Below are 23,849 nucleotides of genomic sequence, written 5' to 3' on the forward strand. Positions count from 1 at the left end.
ATTAATGTACACACTCCATGTTATAATATACAGATATTATTAATGTACACACTCCATGTTATAATATACAGATATTATTAATGTACACTCCATGTTATACACAGATAGTCAGCAATCTATTACTATACAAAGAGATCTAATGAGCAACTCTGCTTGTTACATTGTTATCTTTTACCAACTCTGTACTGATAAAGATACATCAAGTGACTTCTATGGAAAGAGATCTAAGATCTAAGCTTCAGCACACTCCACAGAGAACATCACCACATGTTTCTGACATATACCACAAAGCTGTACAGAGGACACTGAGAGGGTCACATCAGTCTCTGTACCAGAGGAGCTTACACTCTAGTGTCCCCCCCCCCCCCCACAGTCACTCACTATTATTCTTATTATTATTATACATTTGTATAGCTCTGACATATACCACAGTGCTGTACAGAGGACACTGAGCCAGTCACATCAGTCTCTGTACCAGAGGAGCTCAAACTCGAATGTCCCCCCCCCCCCCTCAGTCACACACTATTATTATTATTTTTATTATTATTATTATACATTTGTATAGCTCTGACATATACCGCAGTGCTGTACAGAGGACACTGAGCCAGTCACATCAGTCTCTGTACCAGAGGAGCTCACACTCTAGTGTCCCCCCCCCCCCACAGTCACTCACTATTATTCTTATTATTATTATACATTTGTATAGCTCTGACATATACCACAGTGCTGTACAGAGGACACTGAGCCAGTCACATCAGTCTCTGTACCAGAGGAGCTCAAACTCGAATGTCTCCCACAGTCACACACTATTATTAGTATTATACATTTATATAGCTCTGTCCAGTGGCGGCTGGTGCTCAAAATTTTTTTGGGGGGGCGCAAACAAACTGAAAAATACTGAACCCCCCCCCCCCATCAATTGCAGTTTCACTGTGCCCATCAAACGCAGCCACTGTGCCCATCATATGCAGCCACTTGTGCCCATCAGATGCAGCCATTTGTGCCCATCAAATGCAGCCACTTGTGCCCATCATATGCAGCCACTTGTGCCCATCATATGCAGCCACTTATGCCCATCATATGCAGCCATTGTGCCCATCAAATGCAGCCACTTGTGCCCATCATATGGAGCCGCTTGTGCCAATATATGCAGCCATTGTGCCCATCAAATGCAGCCACTGTGCCCATCAAATGCAGCCACTTGTGCCCATCATATGCAGCCACTTGTGCCAATATATGCAGTCATTGTGCCCATCAAATGCAGCCACATGTGCCCATCAAATGCAGCCACTTATGCCCATCATATGGAGCCGCTTGTGCCAATATATGCAGTGATTGTGCCCATCAAATGCAGCCAGTGTGCCCATCAAATGCAGCCACTTGTGCCCATCATATGCAGCCACTGTGCCCAGCAAACGCAGCCACTGTGCCCATCATATGCAGCCAACTGTGTCTCTCCTCTATGGATGGTTCTACGGGGGATGTTTTAGCTGTAGGTGGGGGTTGTTTCTGGCCAGAACCCTCCTCCAGTTTTGCTCTCTCTTTGCTGTGAGTTGTTTTCAATAGAGGTAAACCGCCCACTCTGTGGAGTCTTATGCCGCGTACACACGAGCGGACTTTACGGCAGACTTTGTCCTGCGGACTTTTCGACGGACTTTCTGTTGGACTTTCCGAATGAACGGACTTGCCTACACACGATCAACCAAAGTGCAACAGATTCGTACGTGATGACGTACGACCAGACTAAAACAAGGAAGTTCATAGCCAGTAGCCAATAGCTGCCCTAGCGTCGGTTTTTGTCCGTCGGACTAGCATACAGACGAGCGGACTTGTCGACCGGACTCGAGTCCGTCGGAAAGATTTGAAACATGTTTCATTTCTAGGTCTGTCGAACTTTTGGGAAAAAAAAGTTCGCTGGAGCCCACACACGATCAAATTATCCGATGGCCAAGTCTGCCGTAAAGTCCGCTCGTGTGTACGCGGCATTACTCCTTCTGCTGCACTTTGCATAAGGATTTTTTTAAAAAAAGAAGCTAGTAAGTCTGGCTGATCTATGATGATTGGGTATTTGCAAAGGATCCCTAAATCTCTTCCATGGATCAACCCATCCATTAGTGAAAATGTAATTAGAAAGTATCACTAAAATCTAAATAACAATAATTAGTGCAGCGCAACTCAAATAATGAATACTCAATCCTCTAAAAAAATGCAATTCAAAATCATAAAAAACAATCAAATGTGCAAATCAACTAGATAATATATTATGTGTATTAATTACAAATATATAACAAATATCTAGAAAAGAGTATGAATAGTAATCAGGTCACCACTGTGGTAATGTGAGCTAGGTCATAGGACGTGCTTCGTGTCTCCACTACCTTTGGAAACTGGCCGCTCACCTCGGGGCTATGACCCCGGCACTACCAGAAAGGTCATAACACACTTTGTTCCCCTCAAGGACAGTGATTCCAAATATCACATGGTGAATCTTCACCGACATAAAGGCGCACGAATCCTTAGATGTACATATGGGAGCAAACAGAAAGCACACAAGACCTAGTGCTCTCCGTTTTAAAAAATGTAATACAGTATATAAAAAAATAGGGTTATTGCACTTACAAATGGGATGATGTCACGCTCTAAACTCTGCCCCGTCCTATACGCGTTACATCCAAGGCAGGGACTTCTTCAGTAGCACTCCATCTAGTGACTCCAAGTGAATCCTTGTGTGTTCCCTAAATCATCCAGGGTCATCTAGTGACTTCAAGGGTACCCCAGATCATCCAGGGTCATCTAGTGACTCCAAGGGTACTCCAGATCATCCAGGGTCATCTAGTGACTCCAAGTGAATCCTTGTGTGCACCCAAAATCATCCAGGGTCATCTAGTGACTCCAAGGGTACCCCAGATCATACAGGGGCATCTAGTGACTCCAAGGGTACCCCAGATCATTCAGGGTCATCTAGTGACTCCAAGGGTACCCTAGATCATACAGGGTCATCTAGTGACTCCAAAGGTACCCCAGGTCATCCAGGGTCATCTAGTGACTCCAAGTGTACACCAGTTCATCCAGAGTCATCTAGTGACTCCAAGTGTACCCCAGATCATCCAGGGTCATCTAGTAACTGCAAGTGCACCCCTAATCAAGCAGGGCCATCTAGTGACTCCAAGTTAACCCCCAGATAATGTAGGATTATCTAGTGATGGCATGTGCAACTGAGAACATCTTATGTCATTTAGTGACTTCAAGTGAACCCTTGTGTGCCGCATGACCCCAAGTACACCACAGAGTACCAATTGTCATTTGTTGACTTCAACTACACCCTAGACCATACAGGGTCATCTAGTGACTCCAAATAAATCCTTGTGTGCACTCTAAATCATCCAGGGTCATCTAGGGACTCCAAGAGTACCCCAGATCATACAGGGTCATCTAGTGACTCCAAGGGTGCCCCAGTTCATCCAGGATCATCCAGTGACTCCAAGGATACTCCAGATCATCCAGGGTCATCTAGTGACTCCAAGGGTACCCCAGATTATCCAGGGTCATCTAGTGACTCCAAGAATACCCCAGATCTTCCAGGGTCATCTAGTGACTCCAAGGCCTTGGCACCCCAGTTCATCCAGGGTCATCTACTGACTCCAAGTCTACCCCAGATCATCCAGGGTCATCTAGTGACTCCAAGGCCAAGGGCGCCCCAGATCATCCAGGGTCATCTAGTGACTAAAAGTGCACCCCAGTTCATCCAGGGTCATCTAGTGACTCAAAGTGTACCCCAGATCATCCAGGGTCATCTAGTGACTGCAAGTGCACCCAAGAACTTTTTATGTCATCTAGTGGCTCCAAGGGTACTCCAGATCATCCAGGGTCATCTAGTGACTTCAAGAGTACCCCAGATCATCCAGGGTCATCTAGTGACTTCAAGAGTACCCCAGATCATCCAGGGTCATCTGGTGACTCCAAGAGTACCCAAGATCTTCAAGGGTCATCCAGTGACTGTAAGCGCACCCGAGAACATCTTATGTCATCTAGTGACTCCAAAGGTACCCCAGATCATCCAGGGTCATCTAGTGACTCCAAGAGTACCCCAGATCATCCAGGGTCATCTAGTGACTCCAAGGCCAAGGGCACCCCAGATCATCCAGGGTCATCTAGTGACCACAAGTGCACCCCAGTTCATCCAGGGTCATCTAGTGACTCCAAGTGTGACCCAGATCATCCAGGGTCATCTAGTGACTGCAAGTGCAACCGAGAACATCTTATGTCATTTAGTGACTCCAAGTGAATCCTTGTGTGCCCCATGACCCCAAGTACACCACAGAGTACCAATTGTCATTTGTTGACTTCAACTACACCCTAGGCCATCCTGGGTCATCTAATGACTCCAAAATGAGCCCCAGAGCATCCTGTGTCATCTGGTGACTCCAAGTGCACCCTAGACCATCCATGGGCTTCTGGCGATTCCAAGTGCAACCCAAATAATCATATGTCATCCAGCATCTCCAAATACAGCCCTGCGTGTCCCATTACTCCAAGTGCACCGCTCACTGCCTCATGACTCCAAGTGCACCCCTGAGCATTCTGTATCATCTAGTGACTCCAAATACACCCCTGTTCACCTGCTCTATGATTCCAAGTGTACCCCTGAGAATTCTGTCATCCAGTATCTCCAAGTGCATCCCATGACTCCAAGCGCACCCCTAAGCATTCTATGACTCTAGGTGCCCCCCCCCCCGAGCATTCTGTACCATCCAGTGCACCCCTGTGTGCCCCATCACTCCAAGTGCACCCATGTGTGCCCCATGACTCCAAATGCACCCCTCACTGTGCCATGACTCCAAGTGCACCCCTGAACATTCTGCATCAACTAGAGTCTCCTAGAGTCTCCAAGTGCACCCCTTTGCACCCCAAAGACTCGAAAAGGACAAAATAGAATGTTATTAGGATATTTTCTCTTCAGCTTGAATGTTTTTCATTCTTTAAGAATGGAGCGAATCAGGAAAATAACACATTGTGGCTACTAGATGGTGCCGATGATCATAGTGAAAAAGCATTCATTTCCTATACTCATCAGCTCCATCTAGTGGCCACAATATGGTATTTTCCTGATTCACTCGTGTTTATGAATAAAAGGTATTTGACCTGGAGAGAAAATAGTCTAATGACAGGCAGATTCACAGGACAAATAGCGTTGCAATTTTTTTTCTGGTTAAATATATAGTACATCTAAAACCCATGTAGAGTATGTCACATTTGTGTGTAAATGCAACTTTCATTGCTCGTTCTGTGTGAATGGAGAAAAACTGAATGTTATTAGGCTATTTTCTGTCTAGGTCAGATTATCTTCACTAATAAAAAATCAGGAAAATACGGCATTGTGGCCACTAGATGAAGCTGACGATCGTACGAAGTAATGACTACTATAAATCTCATCTCCATCTAGTGGCTATTTTATGGTATTTTCCTGATTAACTCTATTCTGTATGAGTGAAAATAGCCTAATAACATTCAGTTTTGCCTACATTAGCACAGACGGAATATACAAACAGTTTTAATGCAAGAATAGCTCCTCAGAATCGTTTTTTTTTTTTTTTTTTTTTTTTAATGTACCTCTTTTTGTTAGAGCCTTTTGTTCTTTATCTAGATATTTTAAATGGAAGGGTGGTAATTTTCATTGCTTGTGGACCGGGCTCCCATTCCAAATTTAAATGATATGCTATTTAACTGTAGAAAAGGTAAAAGGCTTAAAATTAGAATAGAATTGTAACTTAAAAGTAGCATAGAATTGTAGGTTGGGAAAGCAGCTCAATGGAGAGACGTATACATTTAATGCTTGATAAGACCGAGTTCCTCGGAAAGAAATGGCAATTTAATGACTGTAATAATATTGAAGCTTTGGGCTATAAGGCTTTAAAAAAAAAAAAAAAAAAGTATTTTTGAAGGTTGATGGCATACAGAGATAAATTTGCAGTGTTGTATATATTTGAATAAATAAAGTATAAGGATGACCTTGGTTTTATTTAATTATTTGATCATATAGATTCAAAATAAAGTAAAAAAAACAAACAAATATTTTTTTTTTTTTTTTTTTTTTGGGAAGGGGAAATAGGGAGAATAATTGTACATTGTAAAAATATAATGTGGATATTGCAATGTGTGTTTTATTGCTTGTATCTTTGTTTATATAATAAAAGAAAGAATAAAAAAACAAATAAAAAAACCAAATAGATAAATAAATAAATACATAAATAAATAAAAAATAATAATATAAATATATACATCAGAGATATCAGGTTTTTTTTTTTTTTTTCCTTTTCTCCCAAATTTGGACATTTTCCCATGATTGTTTTTGTTTGCACTTGTTGATGTCATCACATGTGGGTGATAATAATGGGAGGGGTTTTAGGGTACTGTATATACAGTATGTTGTGTTTAGGGTGCACAGGCTCCGCCCCCCCTATCCATGAGTCCAGCCCCTTTCAGGACGCTAGATGCATAGATTCCAATGGAGGTGGGTTTTTTGTTTTTTTAAGCACCTGGTTAAAGCCAGAGGCTCTAATAGGCTTCAAAATAGGGTGGGCTCCGGGGCCACAGAGAATGCGAATCAAGCCCACCCAGGTGTGTATAATAGCGAATGAACATTCGCTATTGTAACACTGACCCTCTTTCCGACCAACCAGGAAGCAGGTCTTGAGACCTGTCACCCAATTGGTTGGAAGGACAGGCGATCCTATTGGACCTCCTAGGAGGAAAAGGGAGGAAAGGCATGGCGGAAGCGAGGAGGAGGAGAGGACACAGGAGCCGCTGCTCCATGTCCGATGCCCGCCCCCCTGCCACCTAGATGGGGCAACTACCGGATCGGCCGGCAGACAGCGAGCGTGCGGGGGGGAGGCGGGGAATTTTCGAGGTGTCGCCAGGGGGTGGTGGTTTGCTCCATTGGTTTCAAAGAAAATAAAGCTGCTAGAATGGTCCAACCAATCACCTGACTTGAATCCAATAGAAAATCTATGGAAAGAACTAAAAGATCCGAGTCCATAGAAGAGGTCCATGGAGACTTCAAGATTTGAAGACTGTTTGTGTGGAAGAATGGGCCGAAATCACATCTGAGCAACGCATGCGACTCGTTTCTCCATACAGGAGCCTGCGTCTTGGAACCGTCATTACCAACAAAGGATTTTGTACCAAGTATTAAATACATTTCAGTGAGCGGATTCAATACCTTTTCCCGGTGTCCTTCCATTTTATTACACAGAACTTAGTCCGTAGGGTTCAATATTGAGTTGGCCAATCCCTTTGCAGCTATAACAGCTTCATCTCCTCTGGGAAGGCCGTCCACAAGGTTTAGGAGTGTGTCTATGGGAATGTTTGACCATTCTTCCAGAAGTGCATTTGTGAGGTCAGGCACTGATGTTGGATGAGAAGGCCTGGCTCACAATCTTCGCTCTAATTCCCCCCAAAAGGTGCCCCCCCCTCCACCAAATGATTTGGACCAGTGCACAAAGCAAGGTCCATAAAGACATGGATGAGCGAGTTTGAGGTGGAGGAACATGACTGGCTGCACAGAGTCCTGACCTCAACCTGCCCGATAGAACACCTTTGGGATGAATTAGAGCGGTGACTGAGAGCCAGGCCTTCTCATCCAACATCAGTGCCTGACCTCACAAATGCTCTTCTGGAAGAATGGTCAAACATTCCCATAGACACACTCCTAAACCTTGTGGACGGCCTTCCCAGAAGAGTTGAAGCTGTTATAGCTGCAAAGGGCGGAGCCAACTCAATATTGAACCCTACGGACTAGATGGAGCTGATGTTCATAGGATATAAATACTTTTTTTTTTTAACTATAAATGTTCTCTCCATCTAGTGGTTATAATGCAACATGCCAACTGATGCAAAACAGTTAATCATTTTCTGCTGTGGCTGATTGACTCAGTTTGATCAAATTTAACCACTTAAGGAACGGAAGTATTTGCCCCCTTAATGACCAGGCCATGTTTTGGTGCTACGGCACTGCGTCCCTTTAACTGACAATTGCGCGGTCGTGCGACACTGTACCCAAACAAAATGTATGTACTTTTTTCCACAAATAGAGCTTTCTTTTGGTGGTATTTGATCACCTCTGCGGTTTTTATTTTTTTGCGCTATAAACAAAAAAGAGCGACAATTTTGAAAAAAAAAACATTGTTTTTTACTTTTTGCTATAATAAATATCCCCCAATTTAAAAAAAAAAAAAACAAATTTCTTCATCAGTTTAGGCTAATATATATTTTCTTCTACATATTTTTGGTAAAAAAAAAAAAATTTGCAATAAGCGTATATTGATTGGTTTGCGCAAAAGTTATAGCTTTTACAAAATACGGGATAGATTTATGGCATTTTTATTATTAATTTATTTTTTACTAGTAATGGCGGCAATCAGCTATTTTTTTTAGCGGGACTGCAACAGTGTGGCGGACAGATCGGACACTTTTGACACTTTATTTTTTTTTAGGACCATTGTCATTTATACAGCGATCAGAGCTAAAAAAAATAGCCACTGATTACTGTATAAATGTCACTGGCAGGGAAGGGGTTAACACTAGGGGGGCGATCAAGGGGTTAAATGTGTAATAGAGAGGTGCTTCTAAGGTGTTTCTAAGGCCCCTGTCACACTGGGGTGGTGGGTGCGTCGGCGGTATACCATCAATTTTGTGGCGCTATTTGGCCGCTAGCGGGGCTCTTTTACCCCCTGCTAGTGTATACACCGCTCCTAAAGCGCCCCTGCCCATTGAAAACAATTGGGCAGCGCCGCTAAACCACCAGCAAAGCAGGGGCGCTTAAAATAGTGCCGCTTTACCAACGGCGCCCGCCCCAGTGTGAAAGTAGCCTTTTTATATGGGGGGAGGGATGCCTGGGAGTAGAGAGAGATCACTGTTCCTGATCACTAGGAACAGCTGATCTCTCTCTCCTCCCCCTGTCAGAATGGGGATCTGTCTGTTTACATTAACAGATCCCAGATCTGTGGAGTGATCGCTGGTAGCCAGCGGACATTGCGGCCACTGGCCACGGCACCGGGGACGTGGCGCATGCGCGCACCTGCTAAAGCCTTTTAAAGAGCCGATGTACAAAGACGGCGATTGGCGCAGCCGTGCCTAACCTGCCGCAGTACAACTGTGGCGGGTGGTCGGCAAGTAGTTAAATTGAGTCTAAATTACACCGGTCTACGAGGAGAAAGCCTCGGAAATGGAAGTAGCTAAATGTTACCAGAATTGGGTCACTAATAAAGGAAAATGAAGTCCTGAGTATTAATTGGCTCCAGTTGCCAAGATACAGCATCAGGTCAAAATTGTTTCAAATGCGATTATGCTCCATAACTTTTCTGCAAAATGTGATATAGCAATGAGAATGGTGGCACGCCAGTCATTAGAAATGTACAGTGGGGACGGAAAGTATTCAGACCCCCTTAAATTTTTCACTCTTTGTTATATTGCAGCCATTTGCTAAAATCATTTAAGTTCATTTTTTTCCTCATTAATGTACACACAGCACCCCATATTGTACACACAGCACCCCATATTATACACACAGCACCCCATATTGTACACACAGCTCCCCATATTGTACACACAGCACCCCATATTGTACACACAGCCCACCATATTGTACACACAGCACCCCATATTGTACACACAGCCCCCCATATTGTACACACAGCCCCCCATATTGTACACACAGCCCCCCATATTGTACACACAGCCCCCCATATTGTACACACAGCACCCCATATTGTACACACAACACCCCATATTGTACACACAGCACCCCATATTGTACACACAGCCCCCCATATTGTATACACAGCCCCCCATATTGTACACACAGCCCCCCATATTGTACACACAGTACCCCATATTGTACACACAGCACCCCATATTGTACACACAGCACCCCATATTGTACACACAGCCCCCCATATTGTACACACAGCACCCCATATTGTACACACAGCCCCCCATATTGTACACACAGCCCCCCATATTGACAGAAAAACACAGAATTGTTGACATTTTTGCAGATTTATTAAAAAAGAAAAACTGAAATATCACATGGTCCTAAGTATTCATACCCTTTGCTCAGTATTTAGTAGAAGCCCCTTTTTGATCTAATACAGACATGAGTCTTTTTTGGGAAAGATGCAACAAGTTTTTCACACCTGGATTTGGGGATCCTCTGCCATTCCTCCTTGCAGATCCTCTCCAGTAGGGATGAGCTTCGTGTTCGAGTCGAACCCATGTTCGACTCGAACATCGGCTGTTCGATCGTTCGCCGAATTGCGAACGATATGGGCCGTTCGCGCCAAATTCGTGTGGCGCGTCACGGCCCATAATTCACTGCGGCATTGCAGTGCATTGCTTTCTGATGATTGGCCAAGCATGCACTATGACCCGCATGCTTGGCCAATCACAGCGCCGCCTTAACAGAGAGCCATAATTGGCCAAAGCCTCTTTGGAGGCTTTGGCCAATTATGGCTCAGGGGATTTAGTACACGCCCCACACTATATAAGGCCGCCTGCACGGCGGCCCTGTGCAGTGTGTTCAGGTGTGCTTAGAGAGAGAGAGAGACAGTGTCATTTCATTTGAGTTAGATAGATTAGGCAGGACAGTCAGTCAGTTAGCTGCACTTAAAGTGTATTGTGTATATATATATGCATCCCAGGTGTTGCATATATATATATATATATACACTGTATTCAGTTTAGCTAGATCCGTTCCTGTTATCTTATAGACTATTTACATTTGGTGCAGTGCGTCCTGCTCACAGTGTTCAGCTAGATCCGTTCCTGTTATATTCCTACTGACAGGCAGGCTTGTCTTGTTACAGTGAATACAGCTACCTGAAGAAAATTGCTGGTGTTCTTTTGATCCTATTAGTACCACAGTCAGGCAGCTAGACTATTTACAGTTAGTGCAGTGCGTCTTGCTCACAGTGTTCTGCTAAACCTACAAGTTAGTGGGGTGCGCCCTGCTCACAGTGTTCAGCTAAACCTACAAGTTAGTGGGGTGCGTCCACCTCACAGTGTTCAGCTAAAGCTACCTGTAGAAGGTTGGTGGTGTTCTCATACTACAGGCAGGCAGTTGATTTTGCTAGCTGCAGTATCAGTACATATATATATATATATATATCCCAGCTTAGTGCAGCTACAGGCCATTAGTATGTCTGGAAGGCCAAGAAGGAGAGGCAGACAGTCACAAGCCAATAAGCATAGGTGTGCACAGCCTATTGCATTAGGGTGTGCACACCAAAGCTCCAACACATATGCGTTTGACATATTTACCGGCCTTTTCCCCGCTCTCCATCCTGAAACAATGGGAGGAAGGGGGAGAAAGGGAGCACATGGGGGACCCGGGCAACAGAAGGAAGAGAAACAGGGAAAGGAGGGGTGGCATATATTAGTACCAATCCCCTATATTTTCCTCCTGTGGCAGCTGAATGTTGACAAAAGGGTGAGGAGGAGAAGCCTACTTTCAGCTGCTGCAGGAGGAAAATACAGATCGGTTCCACAAAATTCCACCCCTGCCGCCCCTCCTGTCCAGGTTCTGAGGATCGTTAAGAAAGGATTGCGGTTTACCTGTCACCTGCCCACGATTGACAGGTTGCCAACCCCAGGATTAGGGTGTGCCCAGGCACACCTGGCACACCCCTTGCGCACGCCTATGCCAATAAGAGAGGGCAAGCAGGCTCTGTGTCTAGTGCTGGTCGTGGAGACGGTGCATCCTCATCAGCACGTGGCCATGGGACACGCTTGGCCTTTTTTTCGGCAGCTGGCCATGTTGAGCCGCAACATGCGGAAGACTTGGTCGAGTGGATGACCAAGCCGTCCTCATCCTCCTCATCCTCTCTCACCCATGCCCAGGGTACTTTGTCTGGCAAAGCAGCGGCCTCTTCCCTTGGCTCAATGTCATCAGTGACTCCTTCCCTAGCCCCACCATGTCCTCCTGAGGAGTCCCTCGAACTGTTTGACCACAGTGTTGGGTACATGCTCCAGGAGGATGCCCAGCGTTTGGAAGGCTCTGATGATGATACTGAGCTCGATGAAGGCAGTAACACGAGCACGGACAGAGGGGGTGCCCAAGAAGGACAGCAATCTGGCAGTCATGCTCCCCCTGCTGCAGCATACTGCCAGGTTTGCTCCAGTGATGAGGAGGGAGGGGATGATGAGGTCACTGACGCAACGTGGGTGCCTGATAGGAGAGAGGAGGAGGAGGAGGAGGAGGAGGCGGCACATCACCAACGAGGCAGGATGCCCTCCAGGGGCCAGCCTAAGGGCAGCACATTGACTGCATCACACCCCAAAGCTCCACATGTGCAGGGCGCTGCAGTCTCTGCGCGTTATTCAAAAAGTTCTTTGGTGTGGGCCTTTTTTGAGACGAGTGCATCAGATCGCACCGCTGCTATTTGCAACATATGTCTCAAGCGTATCTCGCGTGGCCAAAACATCTCCCGCTTGGGTACCACATGCTTGACCAGACATATGTTGACCTGCCATGCAGTTCGTTGGCAAGCGTATCTAAAAGACCCACACCAAAGAACAAAGAGGACCTCTGCTTGCTCCTCATCAGCTGAGATTTCCAACCCCACTAGACCTTCAGTCCTCTCTGAGACCTGCACTGAGAGGAATGAAGGTGTAGAATTAGGTGTGTCACAGCCACGTACTTGTGGGCAATCTGATTTTGGTACACCGACGTCAGATTGTACCAGGCAAATTTCCCTGCCCCAGCTGCTGCACGGCCGAAAGAAGTTTGCTCCCAGCCATCCACATGCCCAACGGTTGAATGCTAGCTTGGCAAAATTGCTAGCACTTCAACTGCTGCCTTTTCAGTTGGTAGACTCTGCCCCCTTCCGTGAGTTTGTGGAATGTGCGGTTCCTCAGTGGCAGGTACCCAAACGCCACTTTTTCTCACGGAAGGCAATTCCGGCTCTCTACCAGCATGTGGAAGGCAATGTCCATGCCTCGCTGGACAGGGCGGTCAGCGGTAAGGTGCATATTACCGCTGACTCATGGTCCAGCAGGCATGGACAGGGACGTTACCTAAGTTTCACGGCGCATTGGGTGACTCTGCTGGCAGCTGGGAAGGATGCAGGACAAGGTGCAGTAGTGTTGGAGGTTGTTCCGCCACCACGCCTCCAAAATGCTAATGATTGTGACACACCTCTCTCCTCCACCCCCTCCTCTTCTTCTTCCTCCATGGCCTCTTCCTCGGAACCAGCGGTGCTCCGTAGTCGTTCAAGGGGCTACGCAAGTACGCAGGCCAAAAGATGCCATGCGGTGCTTGAGCTGGTGTGCTTGGGGGACAGGAGCCACACTGGGGCAGAGGTTCTGTCAGCTCTGCAGGGGCAGGTTCAGAGGTGGTTGACGCCACGCCAACTTAAGGCAGGAATGGTGGTTTGCGACAATGGCACCAACCTCCTCTCTGCCCTCCGACAGGGACAAATGACCCATGTGCCCTGTTTGGCTCACGTCCTTAACTTGGTGGTGCAGCGGTTCTTGGGCAGGTACCCGGGCTTACAGGATGTCCTGAGGCAGGCCAGGAAAGTCTGTGTGCATTTCCGCCGGTCATATAATGCCAGTGCTCGGCTGACGGACCTCCAAAAGGAGTTTAACCTGCCCAAGAACCGCCTAATCTGTGACATGCCCACCAGGTGGAACTCAACGTTTGCCATGCTGCAGCGGCTGCACACGCAGCAGAGGGCCATCAATGAGTACCTGTGCGACTATGGCACCAGGACAGGGTCAGGGGAGCTTGGTTTTTTTCCCCACGCCAGTGGGCCATGATCAGGGATGCATGCACTGTCCTGTCACCATTTGAGGAGGCCACGAGGATGGTGAGCAGTGACAGTGCATGCATCAGTGACACTGTCCCCCTTGTCCACCTGTTGGAGCACACGCTGCGTGGAATAATGGACAGGGCACTTGAGGCAGAACAGAGGCAGGAAGAGGAGGACTTCCTTAGCTCTCAAGGCCCCCTTTATCCAGACAGTGTTCCTGCGTGCCCGCCGATCACACAGGAAGAGGACGAGGAGGAAGAGGAGGAGGAGGAGGAGGAAGATTGTGTCAGTATGGAGGTGGAGCCTGGCACTCAGCATCAGCAGCAGTCTTTAAGGGATCAGTCCCAAGAAACACATGGACTTGTACGTGGCTGGGAGGAGGTGGCTGCGGACCATGTCGTCCTTAGTGACCCAGAGGACTCCGGACCGAATGCCTCAGCAAACCTACGCTGCATGGCCTCCCTGATCCTGCAAAGCCTGCGTAAGGATCCTCGTATTCGTGGTATCAAGGAGAAGGACCAATACTGGCTGGCAACCCTCCTTGATCCACGTTACAAGGGTAAGGTTGCGGACCTTATCTTGCCATCGCAGAGGTAGCAGAGGATGAAACATCTTCGGGAGGCCTTGCAGAAAGGTCTGTGCAACGCGTTCCCAGAGACTGGGAGGTTACAAACTCCTGTTTCTGGACAACGTGTTGCTGAGGCTTCGGTCAGTCAAAGAAGGAGCGGTGGAGAAGGTGGCCGTCTGACCGATGCGTTCAGACAATTTTTTGGTCCGCAGCCCCAAGGTATGATCGGTTCCAGCAACCATCGCCAGCGTCTGTTTTACATGGTGCAGGAATACCTAGGGGCAAGATCAGACTTGGACACCTTTCCCACCGAAAATCCTCTGGGTTACTGGGTCTTGAGGATGGATCACTGGCCAGAGCTTGCACAGTATGCAATTGAGCTACTGGCCTGTCCTGCATCCAGCGTTCTTTCGGAACGCACATTCAGTGCTGCTGGAGGCGTGGTAACCGATCACAGGGTGCGTCTGTCCACTGACTCGGTCGATCGACTGACCTTCATAAAAATGAATGAGTCTTGGATCACCACCAGCTACCAAGCACCTGATGCTGATGTAACCGAATAATTTTTTTTGAAATCTCAGATCCCTTCAAAGACTGCCTATGCTGATGCTGAGTGACTATCCCTGAGTAATTATCCTCTTCCTCCTCAATCATCACGCTGATAGCTTGTAAGAACATTTTTGGTTCTGGGTGCCACCACCAGTGCCTAAGGCACAATTTTTCAGCCCTTGTTTAACAGGGGCGTGTAATTACGATTTTTGATGTAATACTTTGCAGCAGGGCTCGTTCCTGCATTCCAACTAGAGTGTCTGTGAGGGGTTGCAGTGTTGTGGCACCAGCACCAGTGCCTAAGGCCCAATTTTTCAGCCCTTGTTTAACAGGGGCGTGTAATTACAATTTTTGATGCAATACTTTGCAGCAGGGCTCGTTCCTGCATTCCAACTAGAGTGTCTGTGAGGGGTTGCAGTGTTGTGGCACCAGCACCAGTGCCTAAGGCCTAATTTTTCAGCTCCTGTTCAACAGGGGCATGTAATTACAATTCTTGATCTAATATTTCACAGCAGAGCCCTGTGAGGGCTTACAGTGTTGTGGCCACAGCAACACCTAAGGCCCAAATTTCTGCTGAGTATATAGGGCAGGACCCTACTTTCAAACAACTAACTTACAAACGACTCCTACTTGCAAACGGAAGGAGACAACAGGAAGTGAGAATAAATCTACCCCTAGGAAGGGAAATTCTCTCCTGTAAGAGTTAATATGGGAAAAACATTTCTCCTTTCCACTGATGCTTTCCAATCCATTGGGACAAAAAGTGAGGTGAAATCTTCTGAAGAGGAGGAAAGACAGCAAAACAAATGTCACAGGGGTGATAACCCTTCCCTATGTTTTCCAAAAAGCTTAAAAAAGATTTTTTGGCTGGAGCTAAACACGTTAAAAATGTACCCGTTCAAAATTACAAAGAGATTCTACTTAACAACAAACCTACAGCCTGTATACTGCTGTTCAGAGTATATAGGGCCTGGTGGCCCCACACCTTTCCTTATTTTAATTTGGGTGCGGGGTTCCCCTTAATATCCATACAAGACCCAAAGGGCCTGGTAATGGACTGGGGGGTACCCATGCCGTTTGTCTCACTGATTTTCATCCATATTGCCAGGACCAGACATTACATTAAACCCGCAAGCAGTTTAAATGAGATTTTTTCCTTTAAAAATTACATTTGGTGCAGGGACTGTTCTAAACACGGGAAACACGCGTCACTTTACAGGCATACTATAGATACCCCTCAGGTACGATATTTAAAAGAATATTTCACTTTTTTTTTTTTACTTTAAGCATCATTAAAATCACTGCTCCCGAAAAAACGTTTTTAAAAGTTTTTTTTGCATTGATACATGTCCCCTGGGGTAGGACCCGGGTCCCCAAACCCTTTTTAGGACAATACCATGCAAATTAGCCTTTAAAATGAGCACTTTTGATTTCGAACGTTCGAGTCCCATAGACGTCAATGGGGTTCTAACGTTCGTGCGAACTTTCGGTCCGTTCGCAGGTTCTGGTGCGAACCGAACCGGGGGGTGTTCGGCTCATCCCTACTCTCCAGTTCTGTCAGGTTGGATGGTAAACGTTGGTGGACGGCCATTTTTAGGTCTCTCCAGAGATGCTCAATTGGGTTTAAGTCAGGGCTCTGGCTGGGCCATTCAAGAACAGTCACGGAGTTGTTGTGAAGCCACTCCTTCGTTATTTTAGCTGTGTGCTTAGGGTCATTGCCTTGTTGGAAGGTAAACCTTCGGCCCAGTCTGAAGTCCTGAGCACTCTGGAGAAGGTTTTTGTCCAGGATATCCCTGTACTTGGCCGCATTCATCTTTCCCTCGATTGCAACCAGTCGTCCTGTCCCTGCAGCTGAAAAACACCCCCACAGCATGATGCTGCCACCACCATGCTTCACTGTTGGGACTGTATTGGACAGGTGATGAGCAGTGCCTGGTTTTCTCCACACATATCGCTTAGAATTAAGGCCAAAAAGTTCTATCTTGGTCTCATCAGACAAAAGAATCTTATTTCTCACCATCTTGGAGTCCTTCAGGTGTTTTTTAGCAAACTCCATGCGGGCTTTCATGTGTCTTGCACTGAGGAGAGGCTTCCGTCGGGCCACTCTGCCATAAAGCCCCGACTGGTGGAGGGCTGCAGTGATGGTTGACTTTCTACAACTTTCTCCCATCTCCCGACTGCATCTCTGGAGCTCAGCCACAGTGGTCTTTGGGTTCTTCTTTACCTCTCTCACCAAGGCTCTTCTCCCCCGATAGCTCAGTTTGGCCGGACGGCCAGCTCTAGGAAGGGTTCTGGTCGTCCCAAACGTCTTCCATTTAAGGATTATGGAGGCCACTGTGCTCTTAGGAACCTTAAGTGCAGCAGAAATTTTTTTTATAACCTTGGCCAGATCTGTGTCTTGCCACAATTCTGTCTCTGAGCTCTTCAGGCAGTTCCTTTGACCTCATGATTCTCATTTGCTCTGACATGCACTGTGAGCTGTAAGGTCTTATATAGGCAGGTGTGTGGCTTTCCTAATCAAGTCCAATCAGTATAATTAAACACAGCTGGACTCAAATGAAGGTTTAGAACCATCTCAAGGATGATCAGAAGAAATGGACAGAACCTGAGTTAAATATATGAGTGTCACAGCAAAGGGTCTGAATACTTAGGACCATGTGATATTTCAGTTTTTCTTTTTTAATAAATCTACAAAAATGTCAACAATTCTGTGCTTTTCTGCCAATATGGGGTGCTGTGTGTACAATATGGGGGGCTGTGTGTACAATATGGGGTGCTGTGTGTACAATATGGGGGGCTGTGTGTATAATATGGGGTGCTGTGTGTACAATATGAGGTGCTGTGTGTACAATATGGGGTGCTGTGTGTATAATATGGGGTGCTGTGTGTATAATATGGGGTGCTGTGTGTACAATATGAGGTGCTGTGTGTACAATATGGGGTGTTGTGTGTACAATATGGGGTGCTGTGTGTACAATATGGGGTGCTGTGTGTACAATATGGGGTGCTGTGTGTACATTAATGAGGAAAAAATTAACTTAAATGATTTTAGCAAATGGCTGCAATATAACAAAGAGGGAAAAATGTAAGGGGTCTGAATACATTCCGTCCCCACTGTATCTTTTTATTGATACCAATAATGTAACTTTCTATTCATTTATTGTTTTTTTATGTAACATTTTCATTCCCCCCTCCACACCATTGGGACTGTGAAAGGCATGGACTTTTTGTTCTCGTTTAGCCAATGACGCAGATAGGTTGCACATGTAATGAGGGACCCAACTCTTGTCCTTATCCCCTAGTTTGCATCCAAAATGTCGGTGGTATGCCTTTTTTTTTTTTTACTACTGCCGTCATGCTTCACTTTTGAGACGCAATTGTAACCTCACCACAAATATAGAAGATGTTATCTGTGTTGTTTACACAGTTTGGAGGCGTCTTGGCCTCTGAGGGAAAATATCATGCAACTGTTCCTTGGAAATGTTGGGCAATGACCCTTTCACAAGCCACCAGATGTAACTGTACAGTGCATAGATCTGACCAACACAAATGTACCTTGCTATAAAAGAACAATAAATGACAGGTCATAATCTTCAGTCTCAAAGTGAAGATACATTTATACCCTTCCATGTGAGACCATTTTCATTGTTCTACTATACTTTGTTGAGAAGTCACGGGGGGCATCATGAACATCAGACACCTCTGCCGCCCTCCCTATTCATGTGCCGGCCCCTTTCAGGACACCGGACACATTAAATACAATGGCAGGGATAGGCGGGGGGGGGGGGGTGTATTTTGAAGCATGTGATTAGAGCCAGAGGCTCTAATAGGCTTCAAAGTAGGGTGGGCTCGGGATGCAGAGCACTGTGTCCCAATCCCACCCTGTTGTGTGAACAAATGAATGGGGTGGGCGACTACATGGCAAATGAGGTTCAATGTAGAAAAATGTAAAATAATGCTTTTGGGTGGCAAAAATCTGAATGCAATCTATACACTGGGGGGAGAACCTCTGGGGGAATCTAGGATGGAAAAGGACCTGGGGGTCCTAGTAGATGATAGGCTCAGCAATGGCATGCAATGCCAAGCTGCTGCTAATAAAGCAAACAGAATATTGGCATTAAAAAGGGGATCAACTCCAGAGATAAAACGATAATTCTCCCGCTCTACAAGACTCTGGTCCGGCCGCACCTGGAGTATGCTGTCCAGTTCTGGGCACCAGTCCTCAGGAAGGATGTACTGGAAATGGAGCGAGTACAAAGAAGGGCAACAAAGCTAATAAAGGGTCTGGAGGATCTTAGTTATGAGGAAAGGTTGCGAGCACTGAACTTATTCTCTCTGGAGAAGAGACGCTTGAGAGGGGATAAGATTTCAATTTACAAATACTGTATTGGTGACCCCACAATAGGGATAAATCTTTTTCGCAGAAGAGAGTTTAATAAGACTCGTGGCCACTCATTACAATTAGAATAAAAGAGGTTTAACCTTAAACTACGTAGAGGGTTCTTTACTGTAAGAGCGGGAAGGATGTGGAATTCCCTTCCACAGGCGGTGGTCTCAGCGGGGAGCATTGATAGCTTCAAGAAACTATTAGATAATCACCTGAATGACCGCAACATACAGGGATATGTAATGTAATACTGACACATAATCACACACATAGGTTGGACTTGATGGACTTGTGTCTTTTTTCAGCCTCACCTACTATGTAACTATGTAACTATGTGTGGCATAGCGAATTAATTTTTGCTATTTTCACACCAGTGTTCCTCCCTGCCAATCAGCAGGCAGGTTAGTGAGACCTGTCTCCTGATTGGCCAAAGCATTAGGCGATCCTATTGGATGCCCAACGCTTTGGCGGAAGAGGACACACGGCGGAGGAAGAGAGCTGCCGAGCCGCCAAGGATAAGAACCGCCGAGCCGCTGAGGAGGAGAGCCGCCACTCCAGGAGGGGAGCGGTAAGTGCCGCCAGACCGGCCACGCACAGGGGGTGGGGGGGTGGGGGAGGTTGTTTTAGTGAAGTGATGGCTGCATTTACAGGGCACAAGTGGCTGCATATGATGGGCACAGTGGCTGCATTTGATGGGCACAGTGGCTGCATTTGATGGGCACAGTGGCTGCATTTGATGGGCACAGTGGCTGCATTTGATGGGCACAGTGGCTGCATTTGTATCACTGGAGCTTTTATTTTTTTGCTAAATAAACAAAAGAATGACCAAACATTTTGAAAAAAACTAACATTTTTCATAGTTTGTTATAAAATTTTGCAAACAGGTAATTTTTCTCCTTCACCGATGGGAACTGATGAGGTGGCACTGATGGGCACTGATGAGGAGGCACTGATAAGGCTGCACTGATAGGTGGCACTGAAGGGCACTGATAGGTGGCACTGATAGGTGACACTGATGATGAGGCGCTAATGGCCACTGATTGGCAGCACAGGTGGGCACTGTTAGGTGACACTGGTGGGCACTGATAGGTGGCACTGGTTGGAACTGATTAGCAGCACTGGTGGGCACTGATGGAAACTAATAGGTGGCACTGGGCACTAATAGGCGGCACTGAGAGATGGCACTGATGGGCACTGATAGGCACTGATAAGCACTGATAGGCAGCACTGATAGGTGACACTGATGATGAGGCACTGATGGGCACTGATTGGCAGCACTGGTGGGCACTTATAGGTGACACTGGTGGGCACTGATTAGCAGCACTGGTGGGCACTGATAAGTGGCACTGGTTGACACTGATTAGCAGCACTGCTGGGCACTGATAGGTGGCACTGATGGACACTGATAGGTGGAACTGGGCACTAATAGGTGGCACTGAAGGGCACTGAGAGGTGGCACTGATAAGCACTGATAGGCGGCACTAATAGGTAGCACTGGTGGAGACTGTTAGGCGGCACTGATAGGTGACACTGATGATGAGGCACTGATGGGCACAGATTGGTAACACTGGTTGGCACTGATTAGCAGCATTGTTGGGCACTAATTGGGACTGGTATCCCTGTAACAGAAGCCAAATGGCGGCGTTCTTCTTTTCTCCTCCCGCTGATTGTGAGGAGAAAAAAGCCAATAACCAGCTTCTGTTTACTTCTGTGATAAGCTGCCATTGGCTGACAGCTAATCACATGGTAAAGGGCCACCGTGATGGGCCCCTCATCCTGTTCTGTGATCGGTTGAGTCCGCATGCCACAGGGGGTGCCGCGATCATGGGAGGACATCTATGGATGCCCTCCCAGCACTGAAAGCCCACGCTATAGCAGTCTTTTGGGCAGAACGTGGTTAATCTTGGTTCACCTATATGTGTGGTGTATTCATTCATTGCGTCACAGTACAGGGAGGAATGTACACCAACTAAGTATTTTGTTTTTTACATATTTTATATAAAATAAAGTATATTTAAAAAAAAAAATATATATATATATATATGTATATATATATATATATATAAAATATATATATATATATATATATATATATATATATATATATATATATATATATTTTTTTTTTTTAAATATACTTTATTTTATATAAAATATGTAAAAAACAAAATACTTAGTTGGTGTACATTCCTCCCTGTACTCATTATATATATAATGATAGATAGATAGATAGATAGATAGATAGATAGATAGATAGATAGATAGATAGATAGATAGATAGATAGATAGATAGATAGATAGATAGACAGACAAAAAAAAAAACAATATTTTTTACTTTCTGCAATAAAACACATGCAAAAAAAGAAAAAAAACGAATTTCTTCATCAATTTAGGCCAATATGAAAAAATAAAACAAAATTTGAAAAAAAAAATCTAATTTCTTCATCAATTTAGGCCAATATATATTCTGCTACATATTTTTGTTAAAAAAAAGTCACAATAAGCAAAAAATATGGTTTGTGCAAAAGTTATCGCATCTACAAACTATGGGATATTTTTATTTACATTTTTTTTTTTACTAGTAATTGGGGTGATCAGTGACTTATAGCAGGACTGCGATATTGCTGCCGGACAGTCAGACACCTAACTGACACTTGACACTTTTTGAGGACCAGAGACACTAATACAGTGATCAGTGCTAAAAAAATATGGACTGTCTCTGTACTAATGACACTGGAAGAGAAGGGGTCAGTGGCGGCCCGTCCATTAGGGGCGCCTGGGCGCCGCCCCCTCTCTCCATGCCACCCCCCCCTAGTTCATCGCTCCTTCACCGCTCCAAAAAAGCTGCTGGCAGGACTTTTTCTGACGCCCTGCCAGCGCACCGCTCCAGTGTGAAAGCCCTCAGGGCTTTCACACTGGAGTGAATGGAGCTGCTGTTTTGGGGTGGTTTGCAGGCACTATTTTTAACACTATAGCGCCTGCAAAACGCTCTCAGTGTGAAAGGGGTCCAAGGGGCTAACATCACGGTCAATCAAAGGGTTAGCTGTATGCCCAGCCAGTGTTTATGTGTACTGTGGGAGGTGCTTTTACTAGGGGAAGAGGTGGAATTTATTCTCTGCTTTGCAGGGACACCAATTCCAACCCTTCCCTCCTGTCAGAACTGCGACCTGCCCTGTTTACATAGGCAGATCGCCGTTCTTGCTCTCTGCCTAATGATTGGCGGGTGCCAGCGGACATCGAGTCCGCAGTAACCGCAGGGGGATCACAGCGGGAGGGGGGGGGCCGCCGGTGGCACGCATGTTCGCCCCCCCCCCACACACAGAAGTGTCGGCACAGCCAAGCTGACTTACCGCCATATATATCTAGGTTATATAGTCAGCGAGTGGATAAATTATGGGCCGCCCTAGAAGCGACGTGCGGAGTGCGCCATACAGAAATGCTTGCCTGCTCCGTCACACCTGAATGGAGCCAAATGGAGTGTAACCAATATATGAGCGCAATTTCATACATTGCTATTTGTGTAGAATACTTCAATATGATACTTTATTATGATACTTTATTATGATATTTTATTATGATACTTTATTATGATATTTTATTATGATACTTTATTATGATATTTTATTATGATACTTTATTATGATACTTTATTATGATACTTTATTATGATATTTTATTATGATACTTCAATATAATACTTTATTATGTTACTTTGTGTATATTTCTAGCTTTGTATACTTTTTGTTTCAATATTTATCATTTTGGATTTTTAATGACTCTGTTGGTGCTCTTGGAGTTTTTTTTTTTTTTTTTGATAATTGGACCTTCTACTCACATAAAGCAGCATTTACCTTTTAGTATCATTTCCTATTATCTCACCATAGGTTATAAAATAGCACAGAGCTTTTATATTGTAATTACAATACCAAAGATTGATCATTTCTATAACATAAAAGGGGAAACAACTTCCCTGTAGATCCATGCGGAAAATCCTAAGCCGCGGTCACGTGCGTCTCTTCGCCTCTCACATGCTCCTCCGATGGTATTTCACAGGGAATTTGCTCTACAAGTGTGGAGACTAACCTTAGGATTAAAATTCAGTAATTAGGAGGGGGGGCGGTTGTGCTTTCTGAATCTCTCTGTCATGCCCACCGGAGTGTGGTGATCCACAAAGTGCCCCATCGTAGTCTAGCGGGCCCCAGGAGAACATAGAGAGCGTTGGGCATGATGCAGAAAATCCACAGCGAGCGCAGGCTCATTATACAGATGCCTCTAATTAATATGACTTCAGAATGATTGCTGAGACGAAACGCGGATGGGGAGGGGGAGCAAGAGGAGCGTGGGAGCTTGTGAAGTCAAACCATGATGAGGGTTATGAGGGGTTCTCACCATCCCTGTGCTGAGTTCCCGGGTCTGTACACCCGCTGTGCCCATTATGAGGGGTTCCCGCCATTCCTTCCAGAATTGTATTGATTTTATATTGTGGACAACAAAATAGAAAGGAGTTACCCTTTCTCTCATTTTGGCAGCCAGGCAC

The sequence above is a fragment of the Aquarana catesbeiana genome, linkage group LG05 (genome assembly GCF_042186555.1).
Source record: "Aquarana catesbeiana isolate 2022-GZ linkage group LG05, ASM4218655v1, whole genome shotgun sequence".
NCBI classification, from domain to species: domain Eukaryota; kingdom Metazoa; phylum Chordata; class Amphibia; order Anura; family Ranidae; genus Aquarana; species Aquarana catesbeiana.